An 11,497-nucleotide genomic window follows, 5' to 3' on the forward strand; every position below is an offset into this window, starting at 1 on the left:
GTTTCCCTACCCTCTTCCCTGCCCCCTCTCACCACTTACACTCTCCCCATCCTCTCTCTCTCTCCTCCTCTCTCCCCTCTGTTTGTGTGTGTGTGTGAGAGAGAGAGAGTCTGTGTGCATCTGTGTATATGTGTGTCAGTGTATGTGTGTGCGTGTGTGTGTTTGAGAGAGTCTATGTGTGAGTCTGTGTTTGTGAGAGAGTGAGAGTGCGTGAGAGTGTATGTGTGTGTGCATGAGTGTGTGTTGAGTGTGTGTGTGTGCGTGTGTGTTGAGTGTATGTGCATGAGTGTGTGTGCGTGTGTGAGTGTGTGTGCGTGTGTGTGTTGAGTGAGTGTGTGTTGAGTGTGTGTGTGCGTGAGTGTTTGAGTGTGTGTGTGCGTGAGTGTTCAGTGAGTGTGTGTTGAGTGTGTGTGTGTTGAGTGTATGTGCATGTGTGTTGAGTGTGTGTGTGTGTGAGTGAGTGTGTGTTGAGTGTGTGTGTGTTGAGTGTGAGTATGTGCATGAGTGTGTTGAGTGTGTGAGTTTGTGTGTGTGAGTGAGTGTGTGTGTGTTGAGTGTGTGTGTGTTGAGTGTGAGTATGTGCATGAGTGTGTTGAGTGTGTGAGTGTGTGTGTGTGAGTGAGTGAGTGTGTGTGTGTTGAGTGTGTGTGTGTGTGTGAGTGAGTGTGTGTTGAGTGTGTGTGTGTGTGTGAGTGAGTGTGTGTTGAGTGTGTTGAGTGTGTGTGTGTGTGTGTGTGAGTGTGTGTGAGTGTGTGTGTGTTGAGTGTGTGTGAGTGTGTGTGTGAGTGTGTGTGAGTGTGTGTGTGTGTGTGTGTGAGTGTGTGTGTGTTGAGTGTGTGTGAGTGTGTGTGTGAGTGTGTGTGAGTGTGTGTGTGAGTGTGTGTGTGTGTGTGTGTGAGTGTGAGTGTGAGTGTGTGTGTGTGTGTGTTGAGTGAGTGTGTGTGTGTGTGTGAGTGTGTGTGAGTGTGTGTGTGTTGAGTGTGTGTGAGTGTGTGTGTGAGTGTGTGTGAGTGTGTGTGTGTGTGTGAGTGTGTGTGTGTTGAGTGTGTGAGTTTGTGTGTGTGTGAGTGTGTGTGAGTGTGTGTGTGAGTGTGTGTGAGTGTGTGTGTGAGTGTGTGTGTGTGTGTGTGTGAGTTGAGTGAGTGTGTGTGTGTGTGTGAGTGTGTGTGTGTGTGTGTGTGTGTGTGAGTGTGTGTGTGTTGAGTGTGTGTGTGAGTGTGTGTGAGTGTGTGTGTGAGTGTGTGTGAGTGTGTGTGTGTTGAGTGTGTGTGTGTGTGTGTGAGTGTGTGTGAGTGTGAGTGTGTTGAGTGTGTGAGTGTGTGTGTGTGAGTGTGTGTGAGTGAGTGTGTGAGTGTGTGTGTGTGAGTGTGTGTGTGTGAGTGAGTGTGTGAGTGTGAGTGAGTGTGTGTGTGAGTGTGTGAGTGTGAGTGAGTGTGTGTGTGTGTGAGTGTGTGTGAGTGTGTGTTGAGTGTGTGTGTGTGTGTGAGTGAGTGTGTGTGTGTGTGAGTGTGTGTGAGTGTGTGTTGAGTGTGTGTGTGTGTGTGAGTGTGTGAGTGTGTGTGTGTGTGTGAGTGAGTGAGTGTGTGTGTGTGTGTGTGTTGAGTGTGTGTGTGTGTGTGTGTGTGTGTTGAGTGTGTGTGTGTGTGTGTGAGTGTGTGTGTGTGTGTGAGTGTGTGTGTGTGAGTGTGTGTGAGTGTGTGTTGAGTGTGTGTGTGTGTGTGAGTGAGTGTGTGTGTGTGAGTGTGTGTGAGTGTGTGTTGAGTGTGTGTGTGTGTGTGAGTGAGTGTGTGTGTGTGAGTGAGTGTGTGTGTGTGAGTGAGTGTGTGTGTGTGAGTGTGTGTGTGTGTGTGAGTGTGTGTGTGTGTTGAGTGTGTGAGTGTGTGTGTGTGAGTGAGTGTGTGTGTGTGTATATTTTATCCTTGAGTGAGTAATTCAATTTCAAAATATCTCAGCAGCAAAGCTATATCGTTCAAAAAACCACAGGTCAATTTATTTCACACAATTGCTCTGGAAGTTACCTCAGAAAAGATAAAGGCCATAATTTTCCAGCCCCCCCACACCAGCAGGACCTTACGGTGAATCCGGATTTCAATAACTCTCCATTCCAGCAGCGGTGGGACCCGCCGCTTGCCGGGTGGGGGGGGCGGGGGTGGGAAATTCAGGCCAAAGTTATTGACACACACACACACACACAAATTAGTTACAGATGAAGATGAAAATAATGCTTTTAAAAATTGGACCAATTCAGTCTCCCTATTGTAAAGTGAGGTTTAAGCACAAGGACTACAAGAAGGATAAAAAACAAGGTTCCTTTATTTCACCAGCATCAAAACTGTGTAAACGTTCAAGGGAAAGGCTAACTCCAAAAACAGCGATTTACAGAGAATATTCACTGCCAATGCTCCCGATTTCTGTCCTTGTCAGGGCCTCGTCTCCTCAATGCTGTCACTCACCAGGGTGTGTTCAGTCTTTCCCTGCTGCCCAGCTCCTGGCAGCTGCCTGCTCCCCTCTCTCTCTCCATCAGGCTTCTCAGACACAGGGGTGCAGCCAGTCAGTCTGACTAGGTCCCAATTCCCCTCCCTGGCTATTCAGACACCCTCAGGGCCCTCAGCTGCCCGAGGCTCCTGTCACATTGGCCACTCACCAGTCCTGGCTTTGTCCTGGCTGCTTTCTCCCCTTACCTCACGGCTGTTGGTTCCACCCCTTAGTTTGTTAAAGGCACTGCTCAGTGTCGCACAGGGGGCCAACCAGTTCAGCTGCCCAGTGCCCTCCCCCACCATTGCCACCTGCTCCAGGAGGGCCCCGCTACACTATTGTTCAGTGCAGGCCTCATATATTTTGAGGACGAGGTGTTGCGTTGTCTGAAGTGAAGGTCTTGAGCTTGTAGACTTCTCTCTGCAGCTGTGATGGCTACCACTGTCAAATTGCCAGACGATGCTTTAAAAGTGCCTTACAGTCAGAAACAGGGGAAATTATAATGGGGAACAAAGAAATGGCTGACCAACTAAATACATACTTTGGTTCTGTCTTCACAAAGGAGGGCACAAATAACATACCAGAAATGTCGGGGAACACAGGGCTTAGTGAGAGGGAGGAAGTGAAAGAAATCAGCATTAGTAGGGAAAATGTGTTGGGGAAATTGATGGGAATGAAAGCCGATAAATCCCCGATAATCTACATCCCATAGTACTTAAGGAAGTGGCCCTAGAAATAGTGGATGCATTGGTGGTCATCTTCTGAGATTCTATAGACTCTGGAAGCATTCCTAAAGATCGGAGGGTAGCTCGTGTAATCCCACTATTTAAAAAGGGAGGCAGAGAGAAAACAGGGAATTTTCGACCAGTCAGCCTGACGTCGGTAGTGCGGAAAATTCTAGAGTCCATTATAATAGAATTAATAGCTGAGCACGTGGAAAACAGTAGCAGAATCAGACAGAGTCAGCATGGATTTATGAAAGGGAAATCATGCTTGACAAATCTACTAGAATTTTGAGGATGTAACTAGTAGAGTTGATGAGTGGGAGCAAGTGGATGTGGTTTATTTGAACTTTCAGAAGGCTTTCGACAAAGTCCCACATAAGAGATTGGCGTGTAAAATTAAAGCGCATGGGATTGGGTGTAGTGTATTGAGATGGATAGAAAACTGGTTGGCAGACAGGAAACAAAGAGTAGGAATAAACGGGCCTTTTTCCAAAGGGCAGGCAGTGATTGGTGGGGTACCGTAGGGATCGGTGCTGGGACCCCAGCTATTCACAATATATATTAATGATCTAGATGAGGGAATTAATGGTAATATCTCCAAATTTGCAGGCGACACAAAGCTGGGTGGGAGGGTGAGCTGTGAGGAGGATGCAGAGATGCTTCAGTGTGATTTGGACAAGCTGAGTGAGTGGGCAAATCCATGGCAGATGCGGTATAATGTGGATAAATGTGAGGTTATCCATTTTGATAGCAAAAACAGGAAAGTAGATTATTATCTGAATGGCTATAAATTGAGAGAGGGGAATGTGCAACGAGACCTGGGTGTCCTTGTACACCAGTCGCTGAAGGTAAGCATGCAGGTGCAGCAGGCGGTAAAGAAGGCAAATGATATGTGGCCTTCATAGCCAGAGGATTCAAGTACAGGAACAGGGATGTCTTGCCTCAATTGTACAGGGCCATGGTGAGACCAAACCTGGAATATTTTGTGCAGTTTTGGTCTCATTATCTGAGGAAGGATGTACTTGCTACAGAGAGAGTGCAGCGAAGGTTTACCCAACTGATTCCTGGGATGGCGGGACTGACATATGAGGAGAGATTGTGTCGATTAGGATTATATCCACTGGAGTTCAGAAGAATGAGGAGGGATCTCATAGAAGCCTATAAAATTCTAACAGGACTAGACAGGGTAGATGCAGGAAGGATGTTCCCAATGGTGGGGGAGTCCAGAACCAAGGGTCACAGTCTGAGGATATGGGGTAGACCATTTAGGACTGAGATGAGGAGAAATTTCTTCACACAGAGTGTGGTGAGCCTGTGGAATTCGCTACCACAGAAAGTAGATGAGCTCAAAACATTGTATGCTTTCAAGAAGGAGTTAGATATAGCTCTTGGGGCAAAAGGGATCAAAGGGTATGGGGAGAAAGCGGTAGCAGGCTATTGATTTGGATGATCAGCCATAATCATGATGAATGGCGGAGCAGGCTCGAAGGGCCAAATGGCCTACTCCTGCTCCTCGTTTCTATGTTTCTATGTGTTGTGAACTGAAATCTGCTGCCTGAATGGAGCGGACAAATAGGAATTGAATTGAAGGCAAAAAATTCCACCATTCTGTTTCCCAGTTTTTCCCTTGGAACTGCTCATTGCGTAAAGTAATGACTCCCTCATACCTACTCCTACAACAATCTGACAGTGACCTCCCTGCACTAGGTTGAATGTTGTTTCTCAGCGTCTACGGGAAGGAATGACTCCAGAGTAAAAAATCTATTTTAGAAAAATATCCCTGTGCAAATATGTTGCCTGCCTAAGGTTTCATTTAGCAGTTTTGGATGCCACGCCCATGAAATATCGGTCTGGTTCAAATGGTCCTCAAACACACTCTCTCATCTCTGAATCTGAAGGTCGTGGGCTCAGGAAACTATTCAGAGAGGTTTCAGCCCCATGACACAGCGCTTACCACTTTGGATCCAGTTATGCATCGCTCCCTCTGTGCTGGTACTCCGACACACAGCACTCCCTCAGTACTGACCTTCTGACCGTGCAGCAGTCCCTCATTCCTGACCCTCTGATAGTGCAGCGCTACCTCAGCACTGCCCCTCTGACAGTGGAGCACTCCCCCAGTACTGTCACTCCAACAGTGCAGTGCTCCCTCAGTACTGTTGCTCTGACAGTACAGCACTCAGGCAGAGCCATCATTCTAATAGTACACCATATTATTGTACTGTTGCAGCAGAGTGAATGTTCTCATGTGCTAGTACTCCAGAGACCTGGAACTTGAGTTCAAATCCCATCTGGGCAATTTGCGAATGGAAATTGAAGTAATTAAGATATAAGGCAATAAAGGCTGGTATCTGAAATGGAGGATTTGACAATATTGCATTCTCATGGAAACCCATCTGGATCACTAATACCCTTTCGAGCAGAAAATCTAGTGGCCTTACCCCGTCTGCACAATCTGTCACTCCAAACCCACAGCAATGTGCTTGACTCATGACTACCCCCTGAATTGCCCTCATAACATACTTAGTTATATTGAACAATGACAGAAAAGCTCCAATCAGAATAAGGATGGTGAACTTCCAAGCATCGACCGAGGCACCAGAAATGAAAATGGAGCACACACTGGGTATTGTGGCACGACCATGGTGCTCAGTGGGATGGATTGAGAACAGATCTAGCAGCTCAAAATCAGTCATCAAAACACTGGGTAGTGGGACTAATTTGGGATTAATACAGGAGTGTAAGGAGGGAATGGGCGCAGCCTATGATTGATTCAGGGGTATGGTGTGAGAGGGGGACAGAGGGATTCATTTGGATTTGATAGAGGACAGTAGGAAATGAGCAGAATGTTAGGATAAGTTTGGGATTGATACAGGGCTATGATGAGAGAGAGAGAGACAGTGGAATGAGTTTGGGATTGATACAGGGCTATGATGAGAGAGAGACACAGTGGAATGAGTCTGGGATTGATACAGTGCTATGATGAGAGACACAGTGGAATGAGTTTGGGATTGATACAGTGCAGTGGAGAAATGTATTGTGGCCCAGGAGAGTGATGAACCCAGTTGCTGGCTCAGCAGGAAACACAAACCCTAAGGAAAGGGCTGGGGGCTAATCAATGAAGCTTTACAGTTGAAGAAAGTCTCTTTAATCACACTCTCTGTCATCTGGTATTGGGGGTGATATATTAACTTGGTTTGAGGAATTCTTATTGGACAATAAACAGAGATAGGAATAAACTGAACATTTTCAGTTAGCAATTGTTGCGGGGGCGACGCAACATTCTAACAATCACAGGATCCCAGGATAGTAACCGTGCAGAAGGAGGCCATTCGGCCCATCGTGTCTGCACCGGCTCTCTGAGCATTTTAACTTAGTGCCAATCTCCTGCCTGTTCCCCGTACCCCAGCACATTGTTTCTATTTAAATAACTATCCCATGCCCTCTTGAATGCCTCAATCAAACCTGCCTCCACCACACTTCCAGGCAGTGCATTCCAAACCCTAACTGCTCGCTGTGTGAAAAAACATTTTATCACCTCGCATTTACTTTGTTTGCAAAACACTTTGAAACTGTGCTCTCTGGTTCTCGACCTGTTTACGATTTTGAACAGTTTCTCCCTATATACTCTGTCCAGACCCCTCATGATTTTTAAATCTTCCATCAATTCTTCTCAGTCCCAACTGCTCCTTCCTATAGTGTGGCATCTAGAACTATGCACAGTACTCCAGCTGAGGTCTAACCAGCATCTTATATAAGTTCATCATAACCTCCCTGCTCTTGTACTCTATGTCCCTATTAATGAAGTCTAGAATACTGCATGCTTTAGAAACAGCTCTCTCTACCTGTCCTGCCAACTTCAATGGCTTATGCACATATCCACCCAGGACTCTCTGCTCCTGCACACCCTTTAGAATACCATCCTTACAAGATAGTTTCATATTTTTGGGATAAAATACTTGAGGAAGGATCTGAAGGGCTTTGGAGAGGGTGTGAGATTGGACTGGCTGGACCGGCATCAGGGAGGAAGGACTTCAGTTAATGTGGAGAGACTGAAGCCTCTATTAAATCTCCTCCTGAGAGCAGAGGAGGCTAAGAGGAGATTTAATGGAGGCTTTCAAAATCATGAAAAGTTTAATGGTGATCCCACTGGCAGGATTATTGGTGACCAGAGGACATAGATTGAAGATAAAGGCTAAAAGGTCCAGAGCTAAGGAGAAGTGATTCCCCGCAGCGAGGTGTTGTGAACTGGAACCTGCTGTCTGAATGGAGCGGACAAATAGGAATTCAATAATTATTGAAGGCAAAAAATTCCACCATTCTGTTTCCCAATTCTTCCCTTGGAACGGCTCGTTGCGTAAAGTACTGACTCCCTCATACCTATTCCTACGACAATCTGATAGTGATCTCCCTGCACCAGATTGAATGTTGTTTCTCAGCTTCTATGGGAAGGGATGGCTCCAGGGCAAAAAACTATTTTAGAAAAACATGCCTGCGTAAACACATTGCCGGCCAAAGGTTTCATTTAGCAGTTTTGGATACCACGCCCATGAGATTTCGGTCTGTTTCAAGTGGACCTCAATCGCGCCCCCTCATCTCTGAATCTGAAGTTCGTCGGCACAGGAAAATACTCGAGAGGTTTCAGCCCCATGAAACAGCGCTTACCACTTTGGCACCAGTTATGCATTGATCCCTCAGTGCTGGTCCTCTGGCACTGCAGCACTTCCTCAGTACTGACCCTCCGACAGTGCAGCGTTCCCTCAGTCCTGACCCTCCGACAGTGCAGCACTCCCACAGTGCTCACCCTCCGACAGAGCAGCACTCCCTCAGTACTGACCTTCAGATCGTGCAGCAGTCATTCACTACTGACCCTCTGATTTTTTTTTGTAAAAATATACTTTATTCATAAAATATCTTCAATCACATTCCAAACCATTTCAAAAACAACATTACAAGGGTACAATCCAGGTTAAACTTTTACAAAATGTATCACCAGGTGCATCAGTACAAACAATATTACAATCATTTACAGCCTTTCATTTTGATCTGTACAGCCCGAGGGGCTCTAAACAGTTCCCAGTCTCTCGGTGCACTGTGGTAGAAAGGTCTTAGACAGCGACCCTTCCCCATTGCGCCTTTGCGACAGCTGCCCCAAGCTTTAGTGCGTCCCTCAGCACGTAGTCCTGGACTTTGGATTGTGCCAGTCCGCAACAATCGGTCGGGGACAACTCTTTGTGCTGGAAGACCAACAAGTTTCGGGCAGACCAAAGCACGTCTTTCACCGAGTTGATGATCCTCCAGCTGCAGTCGATGTTTGTCTCGGTGTGTGTCCCTGGGAACAGCCCGTAGAGCACAGAGTCCTGTGTCACAGAACTGCTCGGGATGAACCTCGACAGCAACCACTGCATCTCTCTCCAGACTTTCTTTGCGAAGGCACAATCCACAAGGAGGTGAACAACGGTCTCTTCCCCACCACAGCCACCTCGAGGGCAACGTGCAGAGGGGGTGAGCCTCCTGGCGTGTAGGAAGGATCTGACGGGGAGGGCCTTTCTCACCACCAGCCAAGCTACGTCTTGGTGCTTGTTGGAAAGTTCTGGCGATGAGGCATTCTGCCAAATGACTTTGACAGTCTGCTCGGGGAACCATCCCACAGGGTCCACCCTCTCCTTTTCCCTCAGGGCCTCTAGGACGTTACGTGCTGACCACTGCCTGATGGACTTGTGGTCAAAGGTGTTTTTCTGCATCAATTTTTCCACCAGGGACAGGTGGTACGGCACGGTCCAACTACTTGGAGCGTTCCGCGGCAGCGTGGCCAGACCCATCCTTCGCAACACCGGGGACAGGTAGAACCTCAGCACGTAGTGACACTTGGTGTTTGCGTACTGAGGGTCTACGCACCGCTTGATGCAGCCACACACAAAGGTGGCCATCAGTATGAGGGCGATGTTGGGCACGTTTTTTCCCCCTTTATCTAGAGGCTTGTACATCGCGTCCCTGCGGACACGATCCATTTTCGACCTCCAGATAAAGCGGAAGATGGCTCGAGTGATCGCCGTCGCGCAGGAGTCTGGAATGGGCCAGACCTGCGCCACGTACAGCAACAGCGAGAGTACCTCACACCTGATGACCAGGTTCTTACCCGCAATGGAGAGGGAGCGTCGCTCCCACATGCCCAGTTTCCTTTTCACCATAGCCACTCGCTCCTTCCAGTTTCTAACGCATGCCCCGGTCCCTCCGAACCATATCCCCAGCACCTTCAGGCCGTCAGCCCTGACAGTGAAGGGGACAAAGGATCGGTCAGCCCAGTTCCCAAAGAACATGGCCTCGCTCTTCCCACGATTTACCTTGGCTCCCGAGGCCAGTTCGAACTGGTCGCAGATGTGCATCAGTCTGCGCACCGACAGCGGATCCGAGCAGAAGACGGCGACGTCGTCCATGTACAGGGAGGCTTTTACCTGAGTGCCTCCACTGCCTGGGATCGTCACTCCTCTTATGCCCGGATCCTTCCTGATGGACTCGGCAAAGGGTTCTATGCAGCACACGAAAAGGACAGGCGAGAGAGGACAGCCCTGCCTGACTCCAGATTTAATCGGAAAGCTATCTGTTTCCCACCCATTGATTGAGACTGCGCTACTGATGTTAGTGTAGAGCAGTTGGATCCAATTTCGAATTCCCTCCCCAAACCCCATTTTGGAGAGCACATCCCCCATGTAGGTGTGCGATATTCTGTCAAAGGCCTTCTCCTGATCCAAGCTGATGAGGCAGGTATCCACACCCCTGTCCTGTACATAGGCAATCGTATCCCTGAGCAGCGCCAGGCTGTCAGAGATCTTCCTGCCTGGCACAGAGCAGGTCTGGTCAGGGTGAATCACCAATTCCAGAGCGGATTTGACCCGGTTGGCGATGACCTTGGACAGAATCTTATAGTCCACATTCAACAGTGAAATGGGTCGCCAATTTCTAATTTCCTCCCTTTCCCCCTTGTGCTTGTAGATGAGGGTGATGATGCCTTTCCTCATGGATTCTGACATACTACCGGCCAGGAGCATACTCTCGTACACTCCTAGCAGGTCTGGGCCGATCGAGTCCCACAGAGCCGAATACAACTCCGCCGGCAAGCCGTCGCTTCCGGGGGTTTTACTCTTCTCGAAGGACTCGAGGGCCTTAGTCAGTTCATCAGGAGTTAGCGGTTTGTCCAGGCTCTCCCGCGTACTGTGGTCTAAGACCTCCGTGATAGAGGACAGGAAGGACTGGGAGGCCGTGCTGTCCGTGGGCTTCACGTCATACAGTCCGGCATAAAAGGATTTGCTGATCCTCAGAATGTCGGACCGTGATGACTTTACTGAGCCGTCTTCTTCCTTCAGGCTGCTGATCACAGAGCGCTCTCTGTGTACCTTTTGGAAGAAGAAACGTGAGCACGTCTCATCCTGCTCCACGGAGCGGACTCTGGAACGGAAGATGATCTTGGAGGCCTCCGAGGCAAAGTGCGAGGCTTGCTGGCCCTTCACCTCTTGGAGCTCCTCCTTGACATCGACCCCCATCGACTGCAGCCGGAGCAGATTCTGCATCTTTTCCTGGAGTCGGGACATTTCCCTCTGTTCCTTTCTAGCTTTCTGGGTGCCTTTGAGGATGAAAAACCTCTTGATGCTTCCCTTGATCACTTCCCACCAGTGTGTCAGGGACTCAAAGAGGGGTTTCACGGTTCTCCAACCTTTGTAATCCCTCTTGAGCTCCTCAATGTTCTCTGGGGTCAGCAGTTGCACATTTAGCTTCCATGCCCCCCTGCCCACCCTCAGGTCTTCCTCCAAGTGGCAGTCCGCCAGTAGGAGGCAGTGGTCAGAGAAGAACACCGGCTTGACCTCGGTGGATCTGACTGTGAATGCACGGGACACAAACAGGAAGTCTATCCTGGAACGAATGGACCCGTCTGGCCGCGACCAGGTGTATCTACGCTGCGCTCCGTCTGCAGGGTTGCTGAAGACGTCGTGCAGCTTGGCATCCTTAACTGTTTCCATCAGGGATCTGGACGTAGCGTCCAATCTGCTTCCGGCCCTGCCGGATCGTCCAGCCGCATCGATGATGCAGTTGAAGTCCCCGCCCAGAATGACCGGCCTGGAGGTCGCCAGCAGCAGTGGGAGCTGCTGAAAAACCTCCAGCCGCTCAGCCCCTTGTGCCGGGCCGTACACGTTAATTAACCGGAGTGGAGCGTTCTTGTACATTACGTCTGCTACCAGGAGTCGCCCGCCCACCACCTCCTTGACCTCGGAGACGGTGAAGTTGCCTCCCCGCAGCAGAATACC

Source organism: Cetorhinus maximus, unplaced genomic scaffold, assembly GCF_964194155.1.
Source record: "Cetorhinus maximus unplaced genomic scaffold, sCetMax3.hap1.1 HAP1_SCAFFOLD_1127, whole genome shotgun sequence".
Lineage (NCBI taxonomy): Eukaryota > Metazoa > Chordata > Chondrichthyes > Lamniformes > Cetorhinidae > Cetorhinus > Cetorhinus maximus.